Here is a 27,223-nt window from a genome sequence, read left to right as displayed (position 1 = left end):
TATTGACAAAATGTCAGACAGAGATCAAGAATCATTTTTAATGATAGATAGGGGGACATAGCTAAGATGTTTGGTAACAATCTGCTACTTCATAGTACACTTCAGATGTATGCATATGTACTTACTCAGCCACAGCAATAAGGAAAAAACACACGCTTCTTTCTATGGGGAATTTCTCTTAAAAAAATTTATAGCATTGAGGAACAGATCAATGTAGCTTATCTCCTGAAGCAGCTTCGTCTCAAAGAAACATGGAGGAACAAACTGGGCTACACATGTCTACTTCCCCTTCAAAATTTATGAATTACATAAATTGCTTCACTTCCTAACAAGAGTTAGAAAAGAAATAAAGGTCAAGGGTGCTGGGGAAATTTCTGCACCCAGAAACTAGATGAGTGCATAAGAAGAATCTCCACTTACAATGTTTCCTAGGGTTTTTATCTCTTAAGCTACTGGGCTTAAACTTTAGGCCCTTAGACAATGGGGGGGGGGATTTATTAGGGCAGTCTCTAACCAGATATCAAGTGCTACTCTTCCATGGATCCTTTTGGGATCATTGGGGGCAGAGAGAAGTAGTATAAATTTCACTCTAAGACCACTTTAAAACAAAATCTTGACACTTCATTTCATGTTCTACTTGTCATCCCAAATAATGTCCTATGTGATTATCTAGGGTTCTGCAATATGCTTAAATTCACTCATTTATTCAACACATATTATTGAGTACCTGCCTTGCACCTCTCACCCTGTTCTGGGTGCTTGTGATACATAGTGAGCAAAAATTTAAAAACCAAAAAAGGCAAACTTTCCCATTCTCAACAGAGTTATATTCTAGTTGGAGAAAACAGACATTAACCAAAATAAATAATAATTCATTAGAAGGTGATTCATTTTGTAGAAAAATATAAGCAAAGTTATGGGGGGTTAGGACCAGAGAGAGATTTGAGGGCAATTTTAAGTGGGGAGAATAGAATAAACCTCACACAAAGGATGTCATATGAGCAAGGAGGTAAAGCTGTTAGCCACACCAGTCTACTACTTATCTAGAATCCATGACTTCTGCATTTAAATTCAGCTGGGAGAACACCCCCAAAGATTAATTTTGGCTTGATGCATTTATGATATGTCACCTGTATATATAATCTTCTCTCAGAGGCTATTAAGAGAGTGGGTTTTTTTTCCAAAACTTAGAAATTTATAATGATGAACACCATAATCATCAGAGTGCCTTTCTTTCCCATGAAATATTTCCAAACTTTTAATTTTTCCCTGTTTGAGTGCCAGCAATGCACTGAATTTGAATCTGTCTAATGGCATGTATTTTACAGTCTGGTGAGCAAGTGTCTTTGATCCTGGAAGCCTAGTGGCCACTGCCATGTGCATTGCTGTGGAATTTCTTAGACCTGTACAACCGCTGTCATTCTTGCCTGTCTCTTGTGGGGAATTAACCTCAGCATGTTCCTGACCAAAAGCAGCCATTGTTATGGCTGGATTGTGTGCCTCTGAAGACCTCATGAGGGTAAATACCTCCTCTTTGGAGAAACTTAATTTCCTCCACATTATATTGTTCCAGATAGATCTTGAGTAGAGTTTCTTTCTACTGTATCTTTTTGATAGAAGTGACATAGGCACATAGTGTTCTATTCCTTTTAGAGTAAGGTTGACAGATAAAATACAAGACACCTGGTTAAATTTGAATTCAGATAAGTAATAAATAATTTTTTAGCGTATGTCTCAGACAGAATTTAGGGCACATTTATACTAGCAATTACTCATTTCTTATCTGAATCTGAAATGTAACTGAGTGTCTGTATTAGGGTTTTCCAGAAAACCAGAAACAATAATATATCCATCTATCTATTGTTAAAAAAAAGTCAACCAAGTAAATTTGAAGATCTAATTGGCTTTGTTAAGTGATTCATGAATTGGGCAGCATCCCATCCAGCAAGTAGAGAGATGTTCTGAGGAACTGTACCAAAGAGGTTTATATAAGAAGTGTGGGGCAAGAGGTTATTAGCAAAAGACAAGAAAGGATTGTCACATCTTTTTGTGGGGGGAAAGGATGGCAGGGTTTTATCACACAGATTACCTCATTAGTGCTGCTCTGGAGATTTTAGATTGATTGGTAAAAGCTCACATTCCTGGGAGAGGTTGAAACTGTAATTAAGTCTTGGTGTGCTATTGCGGGGGCAAATGACTCCATTTGGGGCTTGTTATTTCATTTTTAACACTATATCTAATTGTAGGTATAGGCATAGATATCTATATCTGTAGATACAGATAGATCTCTGTCTATAGATCTCCCTGTGTGTATGTATGTGTGTTTGTGTGTGTGTGTGTGTGTGTGTGTGTGTGTGTGTGTGTATGATTTACTAAAGAATTGGCTCACATGCTTATGGAGTCTAGCTAGTCCATAATCTGTAGGGTAGCTTGGTAGGCAAGAGACCCAAGGTGGAGCCAATGTTGCAAGACAAGTCTAAAAACCATCTGGTAACAGAATTTGGTTTTTCTCAGAGATCAATCTTTTTCTATAAAAGGCTTCAGCTGACTAGATGAGGGTCTCTCATATTATGGGTGACAATCTGCTTCACTTAATGTCCAGTAATTTAAATGTCAATCTCATCTAAAAACACCCTCACAGAAACATCCAGAATAATGTTTGACCACATATCTGGGTACTGTGGCTAGGTTGATGGTCAGGTTAACACAAAATTAACCATCAGAATGTCCTTTATTTTTGTGTGCTAAATCTGGCAACTTTCAGGGGGCCTCAGTTGAGTTTCTAAGAGTTTAAGTTGTGCCTTTAGTTGATCTATGTCTTTCTTTAACAGTGTAAAACTAGTACTACTTACTGGTACCTTTTGTTCTGTTTTGTTTTTCATTGCTTTTGGATGCAAATATATATTTTTCTAATATATTTTTTAAATATTGTCTTGTGAGGTCTCCCATATGAGATATGAAATCAGTAAGTACTGAGTCTTTCAAAGCCTTCACTCTTTAAACAAACCATATCCATGACCTCCTTCCTGAGTTGGATAATCCCACCCAGGAAGATTCCCATGAAGTAACATCAGGCTAAAGCCTGGACTTGAGCTCTTATTATTCTGCATGCCTTTTCCTATAATATGTCCTCTTTAATATGTCTTGTATTTCTTTGCTGGATATTTCCTTCATTTCTCTCTTTGTCTCTCTCTCTCTTTCTTTCTTTCTTTCTTTGCCTCTTTCTTTCTTTCTTTTTAGAGAGAGAGAGCACCTGTGGGTGCACATGAGCATGAGTGGGGGAGGGGCAGAGGGAGAGGGAGAGAGAAAATCTCAAGCAGGCTTACACAGCCAGCACAGAGCCCCAGACTGGGCTCCATCCCACTACCATGAGATTATGACCTGAGCTGAAATCAAGAATTGGACACTTGGGGTGCCTGGGAGGCTTAGTTGTTTAAGCATCAGACTTCATCTCAGGTCATGATCTCATGGATCCTGAGTTCAAGCCCCATGTCCAGCTCTTTGCTGTCAGCACAGAGACCACTTTGGATTCTCTGTCCCCCTTTCTCTCTGCCCGCCCCCACTCATGTATGTGCACACTCTCTCTATCAAAAAAAATTTTTTTTAATTAAAAAAAAAGAGATGCCTGGGTGTCACCTAATTAAGGTGCCACCCAGGCACCCCTTTGTTGGATCTTTCTTTAAAATGCTGATTCTTTAAATTTCTGGAATGTTACCCAAGGGCAAGGCATTACCTGTACCATTACCTCTAATGGTTGTATCACTTTGAAACTCCTCCAAGAATGCTTTAAATATTTTGTGTTGGTTTTTTGCCTCCTACCCTTAAATTTGTCCAGGTTTTCTGGACCCTTGGTATAGTTTCTATTCTTCAAGTTGTAATTCCCAATAGCTGTCACTCTGGACTTTTCATCCACACATTTAAAAGGCCACATCCTCAGTTCCTCTGATCCTGCCCTATCTCAAGGATTCATTCTAGGTTGCTCTCTCAAATTCTGTCACCCTGCTTTGGTTAGATTTCTTTAGGATCCAGTCACAATTGTTTGATTTATACAGCTGAAACATCTACTTTTCTACTTGGCTTTTTAAGATTAGTCAGAGCTGGGTCTGCCCATTTCCTTTTTTAAAAAAAAAAATTAACGTTTATTTTGGGGAGGAGAGAGAGAGAGAGACAGAGCATGAGTGGGGGAGGAGCAGAGAGAGAGGGAGACACAGAGTCTGAAGCAGTCTCCAGGCTCTGAGCTGTCAGCACAGAGCCCAAGGTGAAGCTCGAACCCACAACCTACAAACCGTGAGATCATGACCTGAGCTGAAGTCAACTGCCCAACCGACTGAGCCACCCAGGCACCCCTGCCCATTTCCTTTTAATATTTGTTTCTCTCAGCCTTCAAGATACCATTTTCTGCTTCATATCTGTCTAATCTATCCCATATGATTTCAGTATTTCTCCTAAGGAAATCTCTTTTTCTCCAAAGGAATAAGCTAGTTTTCCTGTATTTTGTTTTTATTTTTTTGTTGTTGCTTCTATTCTGATAATAAAACTGAAGACTCTTTTCACATCACTGCAATTCATTCTGGATACCCTACACAAACTCACTTCTTAAAGGCTATGTGCTCCAAATGCAGGCTTTATTATTTCTTTGTATATCCATTAGGTATGCAATAATTTCACTGACTTGTTTGTTATCTTTTTCAATTCCACCTAGGAAAGGGCATATGCTCATTATTCTAAGGGCTCCATTTTACTTTTTATTTGTTTACTAATCAGATTCACCATTCTACTGTGAGCACCTCCACAATGAGTGTTCTCTGAATTATAAGACCATGGACAGTGCTTATGTGCTTATTCAACCCAAAGCTCGGGTCATACATTAGTAACACAAGCCCTGTTGCTACTATCCACTAACATCAGCAGGGCCAGTACAGTGTGGATAAAATAGTTCCACCTGTACAAAAACAACCACTTCCTTGGGAATAAAACTGCTGTGAACTATAACAAGTGCCTAAATCAAATCCTGCATGGCTCACTTGTTAAAGCTGAAAGCCCATAGTCATATGCCCTGGTCCCATCAAAAACTTCTCCAGGTATAATTTAAATCACCCAAATCTACTTTTTGTCTATTTATGTTTATTGCTGATAAAACTGACATTGTAGGATGTGGTTCAAGTATGTGGCTACAGTCTGAGAATTAACCCATGTAGCCTCATCTCATGTGGCCTACTGTAGTACAGCTGAGGCCTTCGAGGGTAAAACCAAATTTTCACAGGTAGGCTCTAGGAGGAAGAGAGGGTAAGGATCCGAGCTCTGCATCTATGCTCTTTCTGAAGAAAGAACCCTCTACATTCATGGAAAAGAGAGAATGGGGCAAGTGCCTAGGACGTTTGGGAAAGTTTAGGAAAAATGGAATCTGAGAAGTAAACAATAAGTCTTTCCTCTCCTACTACACTCCTATGTCACTTATAACCATGAACTGTCTCTGGCAGAAGTTATCCCCATTCAGTCTGCCATGATGCATGCCAATACTTAGAACACTTGCTTCAGAATGAAAAGCCAACCCAGAAAGCTTCTCCTGATAAGACTTACCCATCCATGAGGTACCATAACACCATACAGATTTTCCTATATTAGTTAAATTTAGTTTTCAACCCCCATACTTCTTAGGTTGATGCCACCTCTCTGGTACCTGACAAAATTGACCTCCTGCCAAAATACTTGACCCAGAATGACTTCAAAACCATGCCCCAGAAAGCAAAGACTCTATCCAAAGCTGCCATTAAATAAATCAACAAGAGGCCTCCCATAATTTGAGAATCCAACCTGACTCTCCTTTTATTAAATCTACTCTCCAGGAACATATAGAAAAGTGCACAAAATTTCTAGAATCCTCTCGTATCCCTACAACCAAATATGTTGCATTCTACTTTTGTTCTAGACACCCCTATATAATCAATATGTTGAGCAACCACATTTCATGACATAATTGAGATGCAACTATATTTTTTATCTCCCTGTATCCTTCTAAAAGGGGATAGTCATCTTCGGGCCCTAATGGTATTGATCCACTCTTAGGGAATAGACAGCATTGTAATTGCTTTAAGTCACAAATCACAACCTCAATTTTGTCATTAGACTATGTCAGTACAAATTATTGATTAATGAATGCTTTAATCTTCATTCAGGTTTAAGATTTTTCTTCCCTCACATCCCAGTCCATTTGTAGCTGTTTTTTGACTTTAGGCAAGTGGGTGTGGTCAGAACCTCTTAAGACCAAAAAAGGAAGTGGAGAAACTTTAAGTGACATGGAAGATCTTGCTTGGCTAGAGATGTTAAAAGTAACTATTTGGGTAGTTATTTCCATGGTTTTTCTTTCGCAAATCGCTTCACTGGCAGAACTTCTCCCTAGTCTTTGCAGAAACATCTCTTTTCTGGATGTCTTCGCAACATCTTCTGCAATTCCTAGGAATCCAGAATTTGCTTCCAGGTTATTGCCTCAGGGTTCATCTGTCCTTCTAGGCAGCCATATTGGACATAAATAAAGATGACCCCACCTGAGTTCTCTCTTTTGTGTGCCCTACTTCAATGGACAGGTACACTTACACATCTCTTGCTCAAAAGTTGGGCATGCATACAGATCCTGAGGTAGCCATGTAGCCTCCCATAAACTGCTGTACATGCTGCATTCTCACTCTGAGCATGAGTCAAATACCAGTCTTGTGTGTTTCCAACTGCAGAGACTATATTTTAAGCTCTCTCTGAACGGTTCCGTGGATGCTTCACTCAGCAAGCCTGAAGTGATGGAAGGAACATCAAGAATTCCTTACCCCTGGGTGGGGAAAGTATTCATAAATGCCAGTAGCTTCTCCAAAGAAATCTTTTCATAAACTCCTTCTCTTTCAATATTTTGATCCCTTATAAATTATTGATTTGGCTGGGAAATCCAAAAGTTGCAGAACCTGAAATTAGGTAGCATAGAACAATTGGGAGTAGTTTACAATACAGATCCTGTAGCCAAGCTGCCTGTGTTCAGTAACAGCTTTACTGCTTAACTAGATGTGTGACTCAGGGAAATTACTTAATCTCTCTGTCCCTCACTTTGGTCATTGAAGACAATGGTAAGGATTAAATTAGTTGACATATATAAAGTTCTTAGAACAATTGCTGGCATACAGTAAACACTATATAATGATTTGCTATTATTATTCTTTTGTAAATTCTGTACACAGATTTGGCTTTGGAATATCGTGTTTATCATATCTTTCTGCCTGTGCTGAATTCCGTATTTGAACATCTTGTTATACTTGTGAGTACTTCCCATTTTTCTGCTGGCTAACAGAAACCCACATTAACCTGGCATCTTCATGTCCTTCCCCACACCATTGGATGGAAAACCAGAGTAAAGCAGTGAGGCCATGAGAGATTTCTACCTACTATGAGGTTGGTTCCATTACTTCACAGAATAGCAGTGCTAGCCCCGGGGGGGAAATCATCTAGTAACTTGATGATACATTCAACTTCCTCACTCAAGTAAAAAAGAAAGAAGAGGAAAAAACAAAACAAAACAAAGACAAGACAGGGACCTACAAAATTCTAGGGAATTCAGTTAGGATGCATGGCTATTCTCTCTCAAGTGACAGCATTAATGTGACTCAGATCCAAAGATTAAAAATCACCATCTCCCCCATTTCATGTTTTATTTGTAAGCAGAGAAATGATACGACCAGTCAGTTTGAGTCAATTCTCTGTCCCCCAAGTACAGGGTCATGCTGCATTGTGTACTAAAGCCATTACCAGAGAGAAAGAATTTTCACTGGTCAAATGATTCCCAGGAGGTATCCACTGCAGTTTGGAGCTCACGACTTTTCTATGTCCCATTTTGGCTACCTCTCTATTATTAATGTCTGGCATCCTTGACTTCTGACCCATTGCAGCCCTAGCTGCAAAATGACAGGTGATTTGCATTTGGTTCAAGTTATTATTTTTTAATTGTACTTTTGGCTTTAAAATCATGGATAAAAGTGTAGACAAAGCCTCCAGAAACTTCTTCTCTAAACTGTCAAATCAAATGTTGCATTGAAAGGAACCAAGAAGGGGCGCCTGGGTGGCTCAGTCGGTTAAGAGTCCGACTTTGGCTCAGGTCATGATCTCGCGATGCGTGAGTTTGAGCCCCCGCGTCGGGCTCTGTGCTGGCAGCTCGGAGCCTGGAGCCTGTTTCAAATTCTGTGTCTCCCTCTCTCTCTCTGCCCCTCCCCTGTTCATGTTCTGTCTCACTCTGTCTCAAAAATAAATAAACATTAAAAAAATTAAAAAAAAAAAAAGGAACCAAGAAGTATATATTAAGAGAGTAACCTGTCAGAAAACCAATGCAGTTTAAATGTTTCAGGTTTATTGGAATAAACTTAGTGTAAAATACCCACCAAAAGCAGAAATGCTTTGGATAGAATGTTGTGTTGTGAAGTTTGCTTCACTAGATTCTTAGTTCTGTGGAGATAGAGATGGTGCCTCCATTGCATCTGCATCACCAGTGCTCAGCCTAGTGCCTGGCACATGGGGATGCTTGCTATAAACTTACTCATTAAATGAATTAATTAATGAATAGCAGAATAAATCTGCATTAAAAAAATACACACACTTTTTGTTGTTTCATCTATCTCCCATGCTAAAATGAAAAAGAAAGTCATTACATTGATAGCATGTTAAAGCCAGTGGAATATATATGACTTCATGTTCCTTGGAGTTTGTTGATGGACCCATAACCTCTAAAACTCTGATCCACATGAGGCTGTTTTTATATGTAGAATAAGTAATTGTTTCTATTAAATAAAGGTTCTGAAACCAAGGAATGTATTCTAGCCCCTTTGGAAGATTCTCTGTTTCTATTAAAGAAAAAGGTTTAATTGGAGCATGCTATTTTAGAAAGAGTTGGCTTAATTTATTTTCAAATTGGTACACAGAGGGTATCTGTACTTAAAGATTCTAAAATGGCATCCTCAGTATTGTACAGGCCAAAAGAAGGATGACATTTTGCATATTTTAACTACTTGAACTGATGGTGTGTCCATATGGTACAAAGTGCAGAAAGTCTTGCTCTAAATTCTGTTTTTAAGTTAATTTACATTTTTTTATAACAAATGCCCCCAAACCAGGCATCGTGTTGCTTTAGTTTGTGTGAGTTCGAACATCCTGTCATCAAGACCAAAGCTAAATACTTCCTTCTTAATTTTCAATGTGTAAATATATGTGACTAGTTCTGCCATTTGGCTGCATCCTGAAGAGTGACTAATGTTACCTATGTATTCATGGGTCATCACACACCATGTTTAATCAAGAATATATTTTCACCTCTGGTATTTGACATGTCACATGCCTATCAGTTTACTGTCAGGCAAGATAGAACATGTCAAAATGGGCATTAATTCTTACTACTCTCTTATGGAGCCAAGCACTGCAGATGACAGTGAATATGACAGCTTTTGTGATCAGCAACATTTCTGCTGGCATCCTGTTATTAATAATACTTTGGCTAGACAGTATTACCAAGGATAATCTATGGTGGAACAATAAATAGTTCCTGCATCATTGGCCACAGAATGATTTTTAAGCTTTTTCTAAGGCTTTTAGTTTTTCAGGCTTTTTTTCCCCTTCAGGCAAACTCTTAACTAAACTTGTTATAAAATTAATTGGAAAGAGGAAAAACGGAAAAGTGACTATTACAAGCTCACTTTTTCATTCTTGGCTCAAAGGCTATATTTACCAATTTTTAAGAACTGCAGTGCATATCGAAGGATATCAAGACTGAGTATGATAGAGAGGTGAACTTAAAGATTATAAATAATGCAAAAAAAAGATTTTTCATTAAACAAATAATTATATACTTGGGAAACTTATTATTGAGATGAATATTTCTGATGATATGTGAAATGCAGGCAGTATTCTCGGCATAGTATAATATGTACTTAATAGCCATAATGACCTTTGTATTAAAAAAATTCACCAACAGTGAGGAAAGGGTGAGCAGCTTTATGGCTAGCATTATCCAGACATGTTTTTCTTTTACTCCTAGGATCAATTGCAATGGTTATTGCATAGACATAATTTATATTTCTAGTTATGTATTACCTACACCATCATTAAGCAAAGTTCATGAGGTGGCCAATCCCTGGTTCACTGATCCGTCTGTGATTGGATCCATCCAATCCAGCCTCCAATTATTTAATGCTTTTTAGTGCTTGTGAAACCCTGCAAGATTCTGAAGAGAAAATACCAAAAGTTTTAAATGAATAATACCTCAGATTTACCAACCCCATTTTATTTTTACCTTGTCCTGATTTATTTTATCTTGTAAAATCTCAGTGAAATGAGTCTCTCCTCCCATCATTTTTAAAGATTACACATGGTTGGGCACCTTGGTGGCTCAATCAGGTGAGCGTCTGACTCTTGACTTTGCTTTAGGTCATGATCCCAAGGTTGTGGGATGGAGCACCACATAGGGCTCTTAGCTGAGGGTGGAGCCTGCTTGAGATTCTCTGTCTCTGTCTCTCTCTTTCTCAGCCCCTCCCCACCACTTGTGCATGTGCTCTCTGTCTCTCTTAAATAAAATTTTGAAATATATATTTATTTTAAAAAGATTACACATGGTTAAGACCACATAATTACTTTTTCTAGTTGTTTAATGCTTCAAAACAAAAACAAATAAATCTTATTTTCCTTTGTTTCATAAAATTGGTGCTGTATTTTAAAATTTCAATGTTAAATCTAGACAAATTTTATATGGAAATATGAGAATTGAGAAGGTTATTTTTTAATCTTAAATTTGCACTTCTTAGCTTGTTTACCCAAGGATACCATAATTTTAGAGTCTTTTATGATAGCACACTAGTTACATATTTATATACCTATGTAAGAATAAATTGAAATTTCTGATATAAGGGAATCATACAGCAGATTATGTAAATGTTTCAGATCCTCAAGATGGTATAAATGTGTTTGTGTGTGTGTGTGCCTATGTCTCACGTGTATAATGCATATGGTAAAATAAACTTCATTGTGAGACTTGTTCTGTAACTAATGACACTGATTTATCACAAAAGGCTATCAATATAAAAGTATAGAGGTAATCATGCATCTGACAATCACTTTTGTTTGATTTATCAAAAGTTCTTCCATTTCTTCTTAAACTTGAAAAAGTAAAGGATTTGGTTATGTTCTTATTTAGAGGTATTCTTGGTTAAAAGGTACATAAATCAACAAATTAACACCCTTTAAGAATTTAGGACCAGAATTAATGAGCTTCCTTGAAACTGACTACCAAAATTTGTAGCTTGTGCTTTTCCACTGTTGCCTTTCTTCCAGGAAGCAAAAAGATTCATTCAATGCCAGTCTTTTAAGAAGTTTTTTCTTTCTTTTCCTTTTTATGTTTTCTTTTTTTACTTTTTTTAATTGTCAACAGAAAAATCAGACAGAATAATTTTCTTCCAATATGCAAATATCTGTAATAGCTAGAACTTCATTTAAACCTGATAGTTTGGAAAACTTTTATAAGTAAACACGCATTAATATTTTAAAGGTACAAAAAAGAACAAAGTACATTTTAGGAAGCCTTTGAAAGCTATTTTGCAATTTGTGGGATTATTAAATCGAGTAAATTACCATAATTTTGGCTTTGGGCAACTTTAATTCCTGTATGCCTCTATTTCCTCATCTATAAAATGGGAAATATGGTACTGCTTCATAGTGACTTCTGTTATTGTGAGGTTTTAATATTATAGGAAGACTTTTCTGCACAGTCAAGACTATTTATGGCTATTTGCAATTTTAAATTAATTTTTATTTTATAAGTTAAATTTTTTTACATTTAAACTTGGCTTTTCAGTACTTTTTTTTAAAGCTAAACATACAAATCTTCCTCTATTTATAAATCTGGTACATTTTAACAATTAGTTTAAAACTTTATTATTTAAAATCTATTAAATTTTTAAAATATTTTTGTTTTCTTCATAAATCTAATACATTTTATGTTCCTCAATTATGTTCTTCAAGCTGTGATGTAACATGCAAAACCTCCCTAAGCACTTAAACCACTCTTGCAAATGTAATCAATTAAACGTATAAATGTAGTATATTTTAAGTTCTTTTAGGCATCACAGTACTATTGTTAACCAAGTAAATAAAATTCTCCTACACATTTCAAATAAACATCTATAGGGGCAGGAAACTTTCCCTTTCTTCCCCTGCAAGTGCTTTGTCTGGCCTGGTAATTAAATTGACATAGACAAATTAACAGGGGAAAAATGAATTTAATTTTGTAGACAAAAGAAAGGATAGACAAAGAATACATTTGTAAAGAACTGACTAAGAGGTTTGGGCTTAGGGTAGTAAATTAGTGAAGAAGTAACAAGATTTGTTTGTACTGCCTCCTGAGCCCTATAATTCCCTATTTTTGGGTGTAAGAAGACCTTCCACTCTTCTGGTCCAGTGAGGGTACCTTTCACATGGGAAAATTTATTTCCTGCTTTCGGGAGACAAAGGAGAGTCGTAGCGTCTTTTTTGTACCAGCTGTTCTGAAGTAACTTTAATTCAAAATAATTAACATGCCAAAGTGGCATATTCTGTTCCCCATCACATTACAACTCAATAATTCATTTCTCATTTTGTTTGGAATCACATGTTCTTATGCCCTCATATGTCAATTTTTTTAAATATTATAAGCACTTTTAATGTCATTTATAAATTTTTCCTACGTTAAACTCAAAATTATGAATAGAAAGTGGTTTTCTTCATGATCTCAATTTTTAATTTGTAAATTTTCCCAGAATTAGAAGGACACTTACCCATGTCTTCTTACACAACTTTTACCATTCCAGTAATAACCCCAAACCTTAGTGTTTAAAATAGCAAAAATTTATTTTTCACTACCATTATACATTGGCTACATATTGGCTGGGGCTCAACTCTGCCTTCTCTTTGTTCCAGAATCTAGAAAGAAAAATGGAGCTTGTAGCTAGGGTTTGCCACAGACAGCACATAGCACGAGTAGTAGCACAAGCTGGTGTAAAGCTTTCCCATGGCTTATATTCTATTAGCCAAAGTGAGTCACACGGCCTGGGCTAACATTGCTGGGGCAGGAGCTATAATCGTCCCATGAGAGGAGACACCTACAGGAGGAGCCTGATTGCATGGGAAAATGCTTCACATATTTTGATCAATCAATGCATTCTACAACATCTTTCCTCAAAAAAAAAATTGGTTATATTATCACCTAGTTATTTCTTATATGATTTTTACTCTAGTGCTCAGTTGCTTCTTTACTGCAAGACTGAATGTTAAATTATTTTCTTGCTTTTGTCAGGTCTTACAGCCATATTGATGACCTTGTCCTGAGGCTTAAATGAGATCATGCAAATGAAAGCATCTATACATTCTTAGCAAATATAAGTAGGAATACATTGTGGGTATTTTTTTTATTCTCTTATTTTTTGGCTTCATCCTTCCTGATTCTGTTTTGCTTGTATAGTTGTATGGTTTTCGTTCAGGCCCAACTATCTAAAGCAAAATCGCTTACCTATGCATGGATAAAAGGAATTTGCTGTTCTATCATTAGTTACTTTGAGTTCCAGTCATTTTGGCCTCAGAAACAGTGTTGCATTCCACCAGCACTCACACCCTTCCTTTGGCTGCTCTGAATATTATATTTGCATTCACTGAGCCTTTATTTATTTTTTTTGAGAGAGAGAGAGAGAGCGTGTGTGTGCAAATGAGTAAGGGGCAGAGGGAGAGGAAGAAAGAATCCTAAGTAGGCCCCATGCCTAGTATAGAACCCAATGAGGCTTGATCCCACAATGCTCAGATCATGACTTGAGCTGAAATCAAGAGTGGGACACTTAACCAACTGAGCCATCCAGTCACCTCTCATTTAGCCTTTTATATTGGACTTTCTGGAGGCCAGATCACACTGTTTTCTCATATTAAGCTAGTTATTGACAATAAGCAGCCTGTAAGTCATTTTTAGATGTGGCTTTAAGCAACATTTCATTCATCCTATAATGTATTTATGCACAATTTTTTTAAGACGCACGAATAATCTAACTAGCCAGATTATAGAAGGAATTGAAAGTTAGGCAGAGGAATTTAAATTTAATGATGCAGGAAATAGGAAATAATTGAATTTTCTGAGGCAAGAAATAGAAAAACAGCATGGTATCATTATCACAATACGGGATTTTATGTCAGACCATCCTGGATTGGAATACTGTCACCACCAATATGGCCCTAGTATTCCCAGTCAGTAATGAAGATCACACTACCTACTTCATAGAGCTGTCATTCAATAATAGATTCAGCAAATACTGTGTTCCTACTTTGTACTAGATGTCTTTGAACAAAAAACGAACTCCATTATTGACCTTGTTATGCTCACATACTAGGGACAAATACAGAAATATATTGTGGGTCTCCTGGGTGGCTCAGTTGATTAAGCATCCGACTTCAGCTCAGGACATGATCTCAAGGTTGGTTAGTGGGTTCGAGCCCCACGTTGGGCTCTGTGCTGACAGCTCAGAGCCTGGAGCCTGCTTCAGATTTTGTGTCTCCCTCTCTCTCTGCCCCTCCCCTGCTCACGTTCTGTCTCTCTCTCTCTTTCTCAAAAATAAATAAACATTAAAGTTGTAATCATTTGATTTTAGTTTAAGAAAAAATAGTGAACAATTGTGATATAGGCTTAGAAGGAAAGGAACAAATGACAGAGAACTGGGGCTTGTAGTTTTAAATTAAGTGATCAGGAAAAGCCTCTGTAAAATGGTGACATAATTCATATGTGGAATTTAAGAAACAAAACAGATGAACATAGGGGAAGGGAAGGAAAAGTAAGATAAAGATAAAAAAAGAAAGGGAGGCAAACCATAAGAGTCTCCTAAATACAGAGAACAAACTGAGGGTTGCTGGAGGGGGGGGGGGGTGGGGGGATGGGCTAAATGGGTGATGGGCATTAAGGAGGGCACTTGTTGGGATGAGCACTGGGTATACTGAATTCTATTCCTGAAATTATTAATATACAATATGTTAACTAACTTGGATTTAAATAAACTTTAAAAATTAAAAAAAATAAGAATAAACAAGAAAAAGGTTCTGTAGCTGCGGGGGACCCATCCATGTCCTCTTGATCCTTAACATTCTACTGTGTGCCCATGGTATCTAAGTGCAAACACTGTTGAATCCTCTTGAGAACATTCTTCCAGCAAGTGTTCAGTGCAGCCTGGAAGTACATAGGAGTGGATGCCTCCCTGTGCAGATTCAGTCATTGACAGATGGGAGTGAGGGAATAAATAGCTTACCTTCCTCACCACCCACCCCATACCCACCTGACATATATTCCATACAGATACAGCTTAAGTTGCCCAGAATGGCACTGGCTTCATTAAACACCACTTACTGGCTTTCTTCCCTTCCTTGTTTCACTTCTTTAGTCTTAAACTGGTGTTTCATAGGATTGCCTCCTAAATAAAGCATTTATTCTCTAATCTATGCCTTATGCAGAATCTGCTGCAGGGGGAAACCAATCTGAGAGAAATATCATCTCTAGCCATTTAGGATAATATCTGTAACAGAATATGTACTCAGTAAATGCTAGTTCTCCATTTCCTCACCCTTGTTCCCCCAAGTCAAGCATGCATGATGAAATGTTTTAGAAAGTCATCTCTAGACTTTATTATTGATTTGGAGGTAGCTAAAGCTACAGTCTTAGAAACCAGTGAAGAAGCAGACAACAGCTTTAGGGCTGACAAAAAGCAATAAAACCCCAGTCAGGACAATGTGAGATGCCAGTAAAATGTAGTTACAATGGCCTGTTTATATTCTTTTGTATACTTTACTGCACATTATATACTCTGCTGGACTACATGGTTCAATGGAATATTATAAGACAGTAGTGGTGCCATAAAGATACCACTGGGTAAAATATATATATATATATATATATATATATATATATACACACACACACACTTTAGGCCAATAAAAGTAGGCTGAGAGATCAGCAAAGCATTCTATAAGATTGGTCCGAGATTATCTGTCATACTAGGCTTGTCAGGTAGCAGTAGCAGTGGAAATGTGAAAGGACCTCTGATCTCCATCAGCACTCAAAGCTGCTATATATACAGTTGACCCTTCAGCAGTGTGGGGATTAGGGACACCAACTCCCCACTCCCATGCAGTCAAAAATCTGCATATAACTTTTGACTCTGCAAAAACCTAACTACTGTAGCCTACTGTTGAATTGAACCCTTATCAATAACATTAGTAGGGGTGCCTGGGTAGCTAAGTTAAGTGTCCGACTTCGGCTCAGGTCATGATCCCATGGCTTGTGAGTTTGGGCCCCACCTCGGGCTCTGTGCTGACAGCTCAAAGCCTGGAGACTGCTTCGGATTCTGTGTCTCCCTCTCTCTGCCCCTCCTCCCCTACACTCTGTCTCTCTCTCTCTCTCTCTCTCTCTCTCTCTCTCTCAAAAATAAATAAACATTAAATTTTTTTAAAAAAATAACATAAATAGTTGATGAACACTTATTTGTGTTTTATATGTGTTATAGACTGTATTCTCCCAACAAGGAAGCTAGAGAAAAGAAAATATTACTAGAAAATCATAAGGAAGAGAAAATACATTTACAGTACTGTACTGTTAAAAAGCCTCATGTAAGTGGACCCACACTTACATGTGCAATGTAAGTTCAAATGCATGTTGTTCTAGGATCAACTGTGCATATAATGCATAAAATTAAAGTAAAACCAATGTGCTTGCTATGTAAGTACATTTTCTTTTTTTTTTTTTTGTAAGTACATTTTCAAGTATTTCTTGTCTTCTCTTCTAACTCATTTTCCACTTCTAAGCAAGCCTTAAACAGATAACCTAAAGATGCTATTGGCTCTTGAAATTTTTAAAAATTAATTTCCTACCAGGGCATACAACATCTGACCTGTCACTTCCTTATGTCTCAATCTATTCTTGGTTTACTCTCCTTCATGCTGATTAGGCTCAGGCATACTGGCCATTATTTAGTTCCTCAAAGTATGCCACATGCATTAGTGTCTTTTTTAATGTTGATCTTTCTTCCTGGAATTTAATTATCAGCTGTTTACATAAATAGGTCTCTCTCATTCCTTAGGTGTCTGCTTAATTGTCACCTTCTCAGTGAAGCCTTCCTTGACCACCTTATCTGAGATGTATCAGTTAGCTAGTACTACAGTAATACTGCATAACAAACAACAAAATCTCAGTGGCATGCAATAATGAACATTTTTTAGCCCAAGTGTCTGGGGGTTGGTTGGGGATCTGTCAAGGCAGCCTGGGCTTCACTCAGTGCCTCTGCTGATTTGTTCATGCCTGGAGGTCAGATGGAAATCAGCTGATCTCTATGATGCTTCTGCTCTACAACTGTACTCCATATATTTCTCATTTTCCTCCTGGGACCAGTGGGCTAATCTGAACATGTTCATTTTATAGTTTTTATACATGGCAGAGGTGTAACAGTATGAACAGAAACACATAAGGCCTTTTAAGGGCTAGAATCAGAACTGGTCCACCATTACTTGCACCTGTTCTATTGACTAGAGCAAGTCACAGAGCCAAACCCAGCATCGGTGGTTTATTCCTCCCATGGAAATAAGAGGGGTGGGAAGGGAACACATCTAAATACTTATGATCCAATATACTGCAAAAGGTCTTCTCTTTTTATTCCAGTTTAAAGTGCTCAGTTTATTGCCTTCTAAGCAATTTTGGCTTTTTGTATTCCATTGTCTACTGTTTGTCTCACCTGTGAAATTTTATATTATATGAGAAAGGAAGAACAGACCATATTACGGTAACAAATTAAACCCCAAATATCAGCAGTTCTATGCTTGTCTATTCCTCCTCCTCCCTGAAGAGTTTAAGGGATTTGAAGAGGGGAGTAAATATAAAAGGAACACAAAGGCTTATAGTGATTCACAAGGCGCTGTCATATTGGTCTTTTTATTGGCCTTCAAAGTAATACATATACAGGGAAGAAACTTAAAGAATCTTGGTTTTATAAATTGAAATTAAATTAAAATCTAATAAAATGTATAAAATGCTCAGGGCATCTAAGTCACTGACTGATCACCGAGTCAGAGCCTTCCAGAAACTTCCAGATTGTGTCGAGTGCCCCGCCACCCCAGCTCCCATAGCAAAATGTGTGCACTTCTAACATATCCTGTCTCAGTTTATACTTAAATCTGCTTTGGATCACTGCCCCTCGATGATCAGCTCTTCTAGGGTTTATTCATAATTTATCTGAGAGCCTACACAGGCAGGATATCTAGAAGGCCTTAGTCTCATACTGGAAATTCTGTTTTGCCCTCCGGTTTCTGAAAAGCCTTCATATCTGAACTTGCAGGCTCTTCTTTAAAGTCAAATGACATACAGTGCCACTACTAAGACATCCTTTGCTCCACTCAGGTCTCACAAATCCAGTTTTAAGTGTATGGTTTCATGCTTTCTGGAAAGCCTTCCCCCTAGAATTCTTATAGGTTGATACTTGCAAGGTGTGACAACAAATCCTGAGTTTGCTAAAGATACTGATGACCTTCAAAATACCTTCACTTGCTAAGGAGGGCTGTGATGAAATTCCTCCTACAAGAGACTGTGGGTATTTAAAATTTGTTTTAACCTTGTAATTCAACCTAAGTTTGTTCCCTACCACATAAGTCTTTCCTGGGTTGATATTATCAAGTTTCTGTGATAAGCAGAGTCTGTACCTCATTAGCTCTGAGAACATTACTGGCATTAAATAGTTAATGACTATTAGTAATCACATCACAGAAACACTAAGAGAACATTAACCATGAGACAGAGTTAAACTTCTTAGCCAATTCAGTATCTATTTCACAGCATTCTTGACATTTCAAACCCTCTGAATTTTCATTTATCCAGTAGTAGTTGGAAACCTATGTCTAAAATTTTAGTGTTGTCAAGAATACCCACTGTGCCCTCTCGATACGAAAGGTTAATTTTAATGAACATTTAAACACTTATATTAGGCAATATCATTTAAATATAATTGAAATGTGAAGCTGGGAGTTGTAGTGCTTAGCATCCAAATCTGGCCTGTTTACTGCATAGTCATAGCTCAAAGGCTGTACCAGTACTTGTTAAATATTACAGCCTCTACAGAGTGAGACGCACTGGCTAGAGCATAACTGAATATAGACTTGCCCCCCCCCGGCTGTATTTTAATTAGTAACCCATACTTTAAGGACTTTTCATATGCACTTTGTACTTTTGAGTAGCAAGTTGAAGATGCAGGTCAAATTGGGGTTAGTGCAGCTCAGACTATCAAAAGATATGGACAGTTTGGGAAGAAAAGGGGTGTAATAAGGAGCACTAGCTAGTGATAATTAGCATCCATTTAATGCATAACATGGATTGTTTTTGTCATCCTTTACATACAGTTTAGGCACTGAATGAGTAGGTTATACTGCAAGACTGTTGACTGAAAAACTGGAAACCAGAAATACCGCAAAATGAGTGTACCCTGAAGCAAGAAACCTTCCAAAAGACTTGCACACAATGCTTCCATATGTAAGCTCTTGCACTAAGTCTTTTAAAATGGACTTTAACCTGGGGCTCAGGCACTTAGCCAAACATACAGTGCACCAACTGGGACAGTGATAGTGCTGGGAAAAAAAACAAACAGAAAACAAAAAACAAAACACACACACACACACACACACACACACACACACACTGGAAAATTCTTTCTCTTTTAAGCATTTTAAGTTATTTAGTAAAAGGTTGCCATCAAGGCTGGTATGCTAGTCTCTATTATAACCAAAGAGTTCCTTTTTTCCCCTTCAACATCAGCTTTAAAAATGTAGTTTTATCTGTAACTAAGTATATTAGGTCATTTATAGAAGTAAAATAAAATACTGTGTTTAAAAGAGTGTGTGTCCTCCTAACATTGTTTCCATTTCCTGCTGAGTGTACATGCCCAGCTAGCCATGGCAAGGCCCAATTCCAGTGATTTGCAAATAACAAAAGCAAATCTACTCATTCTCAAAATAACGTAACTATATATTATACTATAATAATATAATGATATAACTATTATAATAGTATAGTATAGCATACTATACTATGGGATCATATAGTATAATAATATAACTGTAATAATAATATTAATAATTCAGACTTTTTTTCATTATATTGAAAGGGAATCTGCCTGAAGTAGAGGGACAATTTTTATTTCCAACAAAGTAGCAAGAAGGAAACAGAAAACAATAATATAATAATTTATTTTAAAGTATATATCACTTTTTTAGGCACTAGAATAGTATATTTTAAGCTTATAATTTTACTTGTTACAATAAAACAAAATTATAGCAAAGACAGATCTCCTAAGTTGTATGCTTAGCTACTAAAAACTTACTTTACTTTATATTATTTTTTTAAAAACCATTTGTGAGACACTTAAGGTTAATTATTATCGCCGCTATACAGATAAAGAAATTACAATAGATGATTCTAGTTTTCTAATCTAGACTCTAGACTATGTTAAATGGTATTGAATCAGACTGCATCTGTGTAGTTCTACAGAATTCAGTATACTATATTGCAGGCTGTAAGCATTTCATTATGTAACCTGTAATGGTGGTAGGTAAATCATTTTTAATTTTAGTATAAATTAAAAGACAAAAGTATTAAGAATAACTACAAAAATTGTTAATTTCTATTTCATTTTAATATTGCATTTATAATTAGAAAATTACTGTAGCCTAAACATATGGTTTGCTAAGCCTTATTTTAAAACCATGCATTTTATACAAGTAAATAATTGCATCAATTAAATAAACATAATCTCCAGCATTTTAATTGCTATTTATATATTTCATTACAGTTTTTATCTTCTGAAATATCTTTTAGAGTCTTAATTTCAAGAAGAGATTTTTTTGGTACCTGAATGTCACCATGTACAATTGGCTTTATTAAGCAGATCTTGAATATTTTCTTAGTCCTTTAATGCCCCTTTTCAAATTTTTTATTAGATAATTGTACTAAATAATATCAATAAAGCTTTCTTTTATGACTCCTAAAACACACCAGGCTCTGCCTGACTCTGTGTCGACTAAATCCTTCTCTGTTCCACTGATAAATGGAGGTTCCATATGATGAGGTTTTTGGGGTGACAGTGGGGTTTGTGGGGTTCATGGTGTCTGGAGCTGACAGCCAAGAAAGAATTCTTGAAGATGTCATTGGTGCAAAAAGGTGATTTTATTGAAGCACGGGGATAGGACCTGTAAGTTGGAAGAGCTGCCCTGGGACCATGAGGAGACACTGGTTGTTGGGGGAGGTAAAGTCCAGGGGAAGTTTTCAGTGATATTTTCATATGCTAAACAAGACTCCCTGTATAGTGGAGGCTTACCTATTGTCTAGCTTAAGGGTTATTTTTTCCCTCTAGCAAAGTATTAGCATTAAGACAGTAGGGAGTTCCAGGAGAAATGTTTTATTCTGCCAGCCTCAAGTGTTTGTCAATGGGCTGCAGGTTAGAAGGTAATTTCGTTTTGTCTGCCATTTCCTTCTACTTTGGTTTCCCACATCACTATGGAGGGGTGATGGAGACTTAAGTCCTGCAGGACTATGATCTCTACCACTTAGCCATTTGTTTTTCTCCTTTCCTTTGTTCTTGGGCAGCCAGGAATATCACACATATCCCACCTGGGGGTAAGGGGTAGAGCCTTTGAGGCCTTTCAGCTTGCCCTAGGTTCCCTCATCACCTTATAGTCCTGACTTACACATTTAATAATTATATTGAAATTCTTGGGTTTTATAAATATGAAGCCTTTACATTAAGTATTCAAACAAATAATTTCAAGGTGTCATTTTCTTCTTTATTTCCCCTGTCAACCATAGGTTGTAACATATCGAGTGCAAACTACAATACTAAATAAATGTGCGTATGTGCGTTAATCTCATTAAAGTCACTTTAAAAAAATAAATTTGATTATTACAAATGCATATGGGTATTCTAGGCTGGGTTATTTTCATTGTACTATATCAAACACATTAAGCTATGAGTATCCACACACGTAATAAGTGCCAGTGTCAAAGCACTTTGTTTTAATGATCACTGGGAATTACCAAATCAGGGTTGAAGGTGTAATAGTGAGAACATAAAACTTTATTCATTCAAAATAATTAGAGGAAAGGCAACTCTTACCTGTATATCTAAATTATGAAATATTTTAAAAGAAATTCTGTTTCTGTAATTTTTAAAAACAAGGTAAAAATAACATTTCACATTTATTATGTAGTTATTAGGAATCAAACACACAAGGAAGAAAATCACTATACAAAGAATTTTCCTCGCAGAAACAGAATTGTTTTTAGAAGGAATATTGGACAATATTATCATTCTTTGTTCCACACTGAATTTATATATTCAAAGCTCAAATATTTAAAATGGTAGTGTTTGTGGAATTATTCTGATTAAGATGTGTAATCTGACAATTAGAAAAACATCTGATTAAGCTCTTCACATTCCATTCTTGCTTATTATGTTCATTTAGATGCATTTGTCAATTTATAAGTACAGTAATTAAAATTTTTTAAATTTTCTTTTTTTTTTTTAAAGGAGCCCGCTACATGAAAAAAATGCAAGTCAAAGTGGTCACAACCTAGAAGTCTGCAGAGACAGGAATAACTAGCAAGTAGATACTATGTTATTTTACTATGCTTAAGTATATAGAATTCAGTAGTGTTCTGGGAATTTTACTCTATAATTACAAATAGCCTTGTAATTTTAAATTCATATTTAGTAGTATTTGTGTTAACTATATTACATCACAAAAATAGTTAGGAAGAATATTGGTAACTATGGATTTCAGGAAACAGATTTTTGGTCAATAATAATGAAGTGATTTTGGTCAAAAAGATGAGTTTAAATATTGTATCTTTTCCTAGGTCTTATTTTTAGAGACCTAATTCAACAATATATTCCTTTCTGAAAAGACTGATAATCTCCCTGTATCTTGCAACACATTCAACCACTGTATAAATGTATTAATTCCTCTCCTAAACCATTAATAGGAATTATAATACAATCATGCTTTTAAGAAAGAGAATGAAGTTACATTCACTTTTGAAGGTTACATTTTAAAATTTCAAGGTGATATCAAATGAAATCCAGACATAAAGCAGGAACTTTCCCTTTATCAGTACTCACTGACATTTTCAAGAAATGAAATAGGAGGTTCAATGATAAAAGCATGTAATGTTTGGATGAATGGATTTTAAAAAAGACTTAAGAATGTGGAAAGGGTAAATAAGATTATTTGAATGGCAACAAGAATCTTTGAAAATCTCATTGTTCCATATTAAAGTGTTTGAAGCTGATTCTTTCTCCTGAAATGCATCTTGGAGATTGTAATAGAATCAGGAAATGTTAAAACTAAACTTATTTTAGAAAGTATTTGCATCAAGTCTTTCATTGGTATGGATTAAGGAACTAAGTCTGCACTTAGAAACTGATTTTACATGTTAAAATTACACATATACACACACATAAACATATTTATATTCACATATATACATAATATACATGTATTTTTTAGGATAATAATATAATTAGTTCTTAATTTAACAGATATTTTTCAATGGATGGTGATTAAGATATGTCTGCAAAGAAAAATCTATAAGAAATTATGGCAGTATCCACAATCAAAACTTTTAGAAATTATATATGTATTTTAATTTAAAATCCTATAGTAGTAGAAATTTCTATAATTACAGACATCATTTAAAATTATATTTCAATTGCTTAACAGTACAGATTCCTAAAGAATTATATAAGCCAAAAAAAGTTTCTTCCCTTTCAGTCTTTTTGTTAAGGCTTTATAAATGATAAATCATGGTTGATAAACACCTCACATACAAATTATATCAAATGTTTATACAATTGAAACCACATATTTTGATAAGAAGAATGCTAAACAATAACTCAAAAAACACTTCAGAGATAAAAAAGCATGAATGAAAGCCTAATGAATCTGGTTTATAAACTTAGACTTTTTATCTTAGGATGTCATACAGTGGTACAAGCTTACACTATAAGGTGTAAGTATTTTGAAATTCAAAATTCAGACTTTTAAATAGTTCAGTTGGGCTGTCTTTGTATTAAAGGAGAGAAAATTCTGAAAATGTGTTTAGAAATGCCTTGGTAGTAGCATCAATTTCAGCTCAGAAGGAAATGAAGAAGACTATAATTTAAAAGGAATTAAAGAACTTAAAAGAAGAATTATTTTTAAAAAGAAAAACATCTGGAAGATGAGAGAGTCTGGTGGTGGGAGCCCAGGAAACTGATACTTGCTGGGGAACTTAGGACTCAAACTAAAATGATGGCATTAGAGAGAGAGAGGAGGACTTTGATTTGAAACAATACCTTCTTCACTGGATTCTATAGGAACTTCATTTGGATGCATAGTGACCCCATTATTTGAAATCTGGAGCATTAAGAGAAGAGGAGTTTACCTTCAGTAGAGGATGTTAAAATGGTAACTTTAGTTCAGAATGTGAAGTTCAGGTGCCTGGAGCATATAGCAAAATGGGGACATCTCAGGGTTGGTGGAAATGCAGAACTGGAGGTAGGACTAGATGATTTCTCTGAATAGACTCAGTGGTTGAAGCCACCAGGATTTCACCAGGCAGAAAACATGTACACAGTGGAAGGGGAATATTACCATAGGTATAGTTCCTAGGATCAATATTCAGTCATCAAAATTCTGCTTAGAGAAAGAGGAATCAGCCACAAAAACTGAGCAGTGGTCAGCAGTAAGAGGAAAACTGGCTTCCAGTATTTTGTTCTGTTTTTTAAAGAAAGAAAAGCAGAAATATTCATAGAGGTTAGCCATGTCAAACGCTGCTGAGACGCCTTGGAGGAGGATGACTGAATGAGAAAAAACTTTTAGATATCTTTCAGTGCTTAGGAACCCCATGGAAATAATCCAACTTTGGAGGCCAGATGAATTTGTGAATCCTTTCCAATATAGCACCTTTATTCTTTACCTTATCTCCTTCATATATCAATCCCAATAATAGAATTATGTTTTCCAGATTTGTCTTGAAGAGTTTCATATTTTTAACTCAGATTTGCTTATTCTCAGAATATCATCATAACTCCCTGAAACTTCTGATTTGAATAGCTAATTCAACTTAATGTATTTTGGTCGAAGAACTCTTTCTTACAGGGTAATCCTATCAATTATATATGGCCCATTATTATTTCATGTAGTAATCTCATAAATGATTTCCCATAGTAGGCTGACAAATACTCCATTTGCCACTGTTGGGAAAAGCCCAGTCCTTCTCCTGTGTTCCTTCTTTGCTCTCACATGACTGCCGTTCTCACAACAATTCTAACATGTCTGTCTTTCATTTCTTCCTACATGTCTTGTAGCCCCTGGAAGCTACCATTCTACTTTATCTGAATTTGACTACTCTAGAAACTTCATATAAGTGGGATCCTATGGTATTTGTACTTTTGTGATTGGCTTATTTCATTCAACATTAATGTCCTTCAGTTTTGCACATGTTGTAGCATATGTCAGAATCCTCTTCCTTTTAGGATGGAATAATATTCCATTTCATGTATATACCACATATTGTTTACCCATTCTTCTGTTGATGAATACTTGGGTTGCTTCCACTTTTTGACTATTGTGATTATTGCTGCTATGAACATAGGTGTGCAAAATATCTCTTTAAACCCAAGACTTCAATACTTTTGGGTATATATCCAGAAGTGGAATTGCTGGATTATATGATAATTCTGTTTTTAGTTTTCTGAGGAATTGCCATATTGTTTTCCATAGTGGCTGCACCATTTTACATTCCCACCAATGGTGCAAAAAGCAAGCCAGTTTTTCCACATCTGAGCTAACACCTGTTTGTGTGTGAGTGTGTGTGAGTGTGCCTGTGTGTGCGTGTGATGATAGCCATCTTAATGGATATGAAATGATATCTTATTGTAGTTTCAATTTCCATTTATCCTTTAATGAGTGCTTTAATGAGCATCTTTTCATGTGCTTATTGCCTTTTGTACATCTTTGGATAAATGTCAGTTCAAATCCTTTGCCTGATTTTTAATTGAGCTGGTTTTTAATTGAGCCTTTTAAGATTTTCTCTTCATTTTTTTTTTTTATTTTCAGCAATTTGATTATGATACACCCAGGGGTGGTTTTCTTTTCAGACATTTTCCCATAGTTTACAGATTTTCCTGAGCTACAGCTTTTCATCAAATTTGGAATATACTTAGTCATCATCTTTGTAAGTACTGTTCCAATCTCATTCTTTCTCTCTTTTTTTTTTCCATGTTTTTATTTATTTTTGGGACAGAGAGAGAGAGACAGAGCATGAACGGGGGAGGGGCAGAGAGAGAGGGAGACACAGAATCGGAAACAGGCTCCAGGCTCCGAGCCATCAGCCCAGAGCCTGATGCGGGGCTCGAACTCACCGACCGCAAGATCGTGACCTGGCTGAAGTCGGACACTTAACCGACTGCGCCACCCAGGCGCCCCTCTTTCTCTCTTCTTTATGGAACTTTAGTTACATAGGTCTCTCCACTGTGCCCACATTTCTCTTGTACTATATCCTTTATTTTATATTCTTTTTCTCTCTGATTGGGTACTGTCTATTGATTTGTTTTCCAGCTCATTATCCAATTTCTAATATGAGTTTTTTTAATTTTTTAATGTTTATTTTTGAGAGAAAGAGACAGAGTGTGAGGGGGAGAAGGACAGCAAGAGAGGGAGACACAGAATCGGAAGCAGGCTCCAGGCTCCAAGCTGTCAGCACACAGCCTGTGACAGGGCTCGAACTCACTAACTGTGAGATCATGACCTGAGCCGAAGTCGGATGCTCAACTGACTGAGCCACCCAGGCGCCCTCTAATATGATTTTTAAAATATTTGTTAAATTCTGAACTTCAGAGATTATGTTTTTCAATTACAGAACATCTATTGGATCTGTTTTTATAAATTCTAATTATCTGGAGAAATTCTATTTCTATTCATCTGATCTATCATGTCCATCTTTTCCACTGTGTTCATGAACGTATCAATTGTAGTTATTCTGAAGTTCTTGTCCATAATACCATAATCACCTGCACATCTATTTTTAGTGTCTGTTTATTCCCTTATACTTTGGCCATTATGAAGCTATCTTTTTCAGTAA

General features: G+C 36.3%; 1 protein-coding gene across 2 annotated transcripts in view; it reads left to right on the top strand.

Moving 5' to 3' along the window:
- LRRC7 (leucine rich repeat containing 7) overlaps positions 1 to 27,223 on the top strand; it is a 448,351-nt gene that overhangs the window by 17,339 nt on the left and 403,789 nt on the right. The gene's annotated exons all lie outside the window — the stretch shown is intronic.

This window comes from Lynx rufus, unplaced genomic scaffold, assembly GCF_022079265.1.
Source record: "Lynx rufus isolate CCGP_SWC_20201006 ecotype Redwood Valley unplaced genomic scaffold, mLynRuf1.p SCAF_2, whole genome shotgun sequence".
In the NCBI taxonomy this organism is placed as follows: Eukaryota; Metazoa; Chordata; class Mammalia; order Carnivora; family Felidae; genus Lynx; species Lynx rufus.
This window is presented reverse-complemented; position numbering and strand designations above follow the sequence as displayed.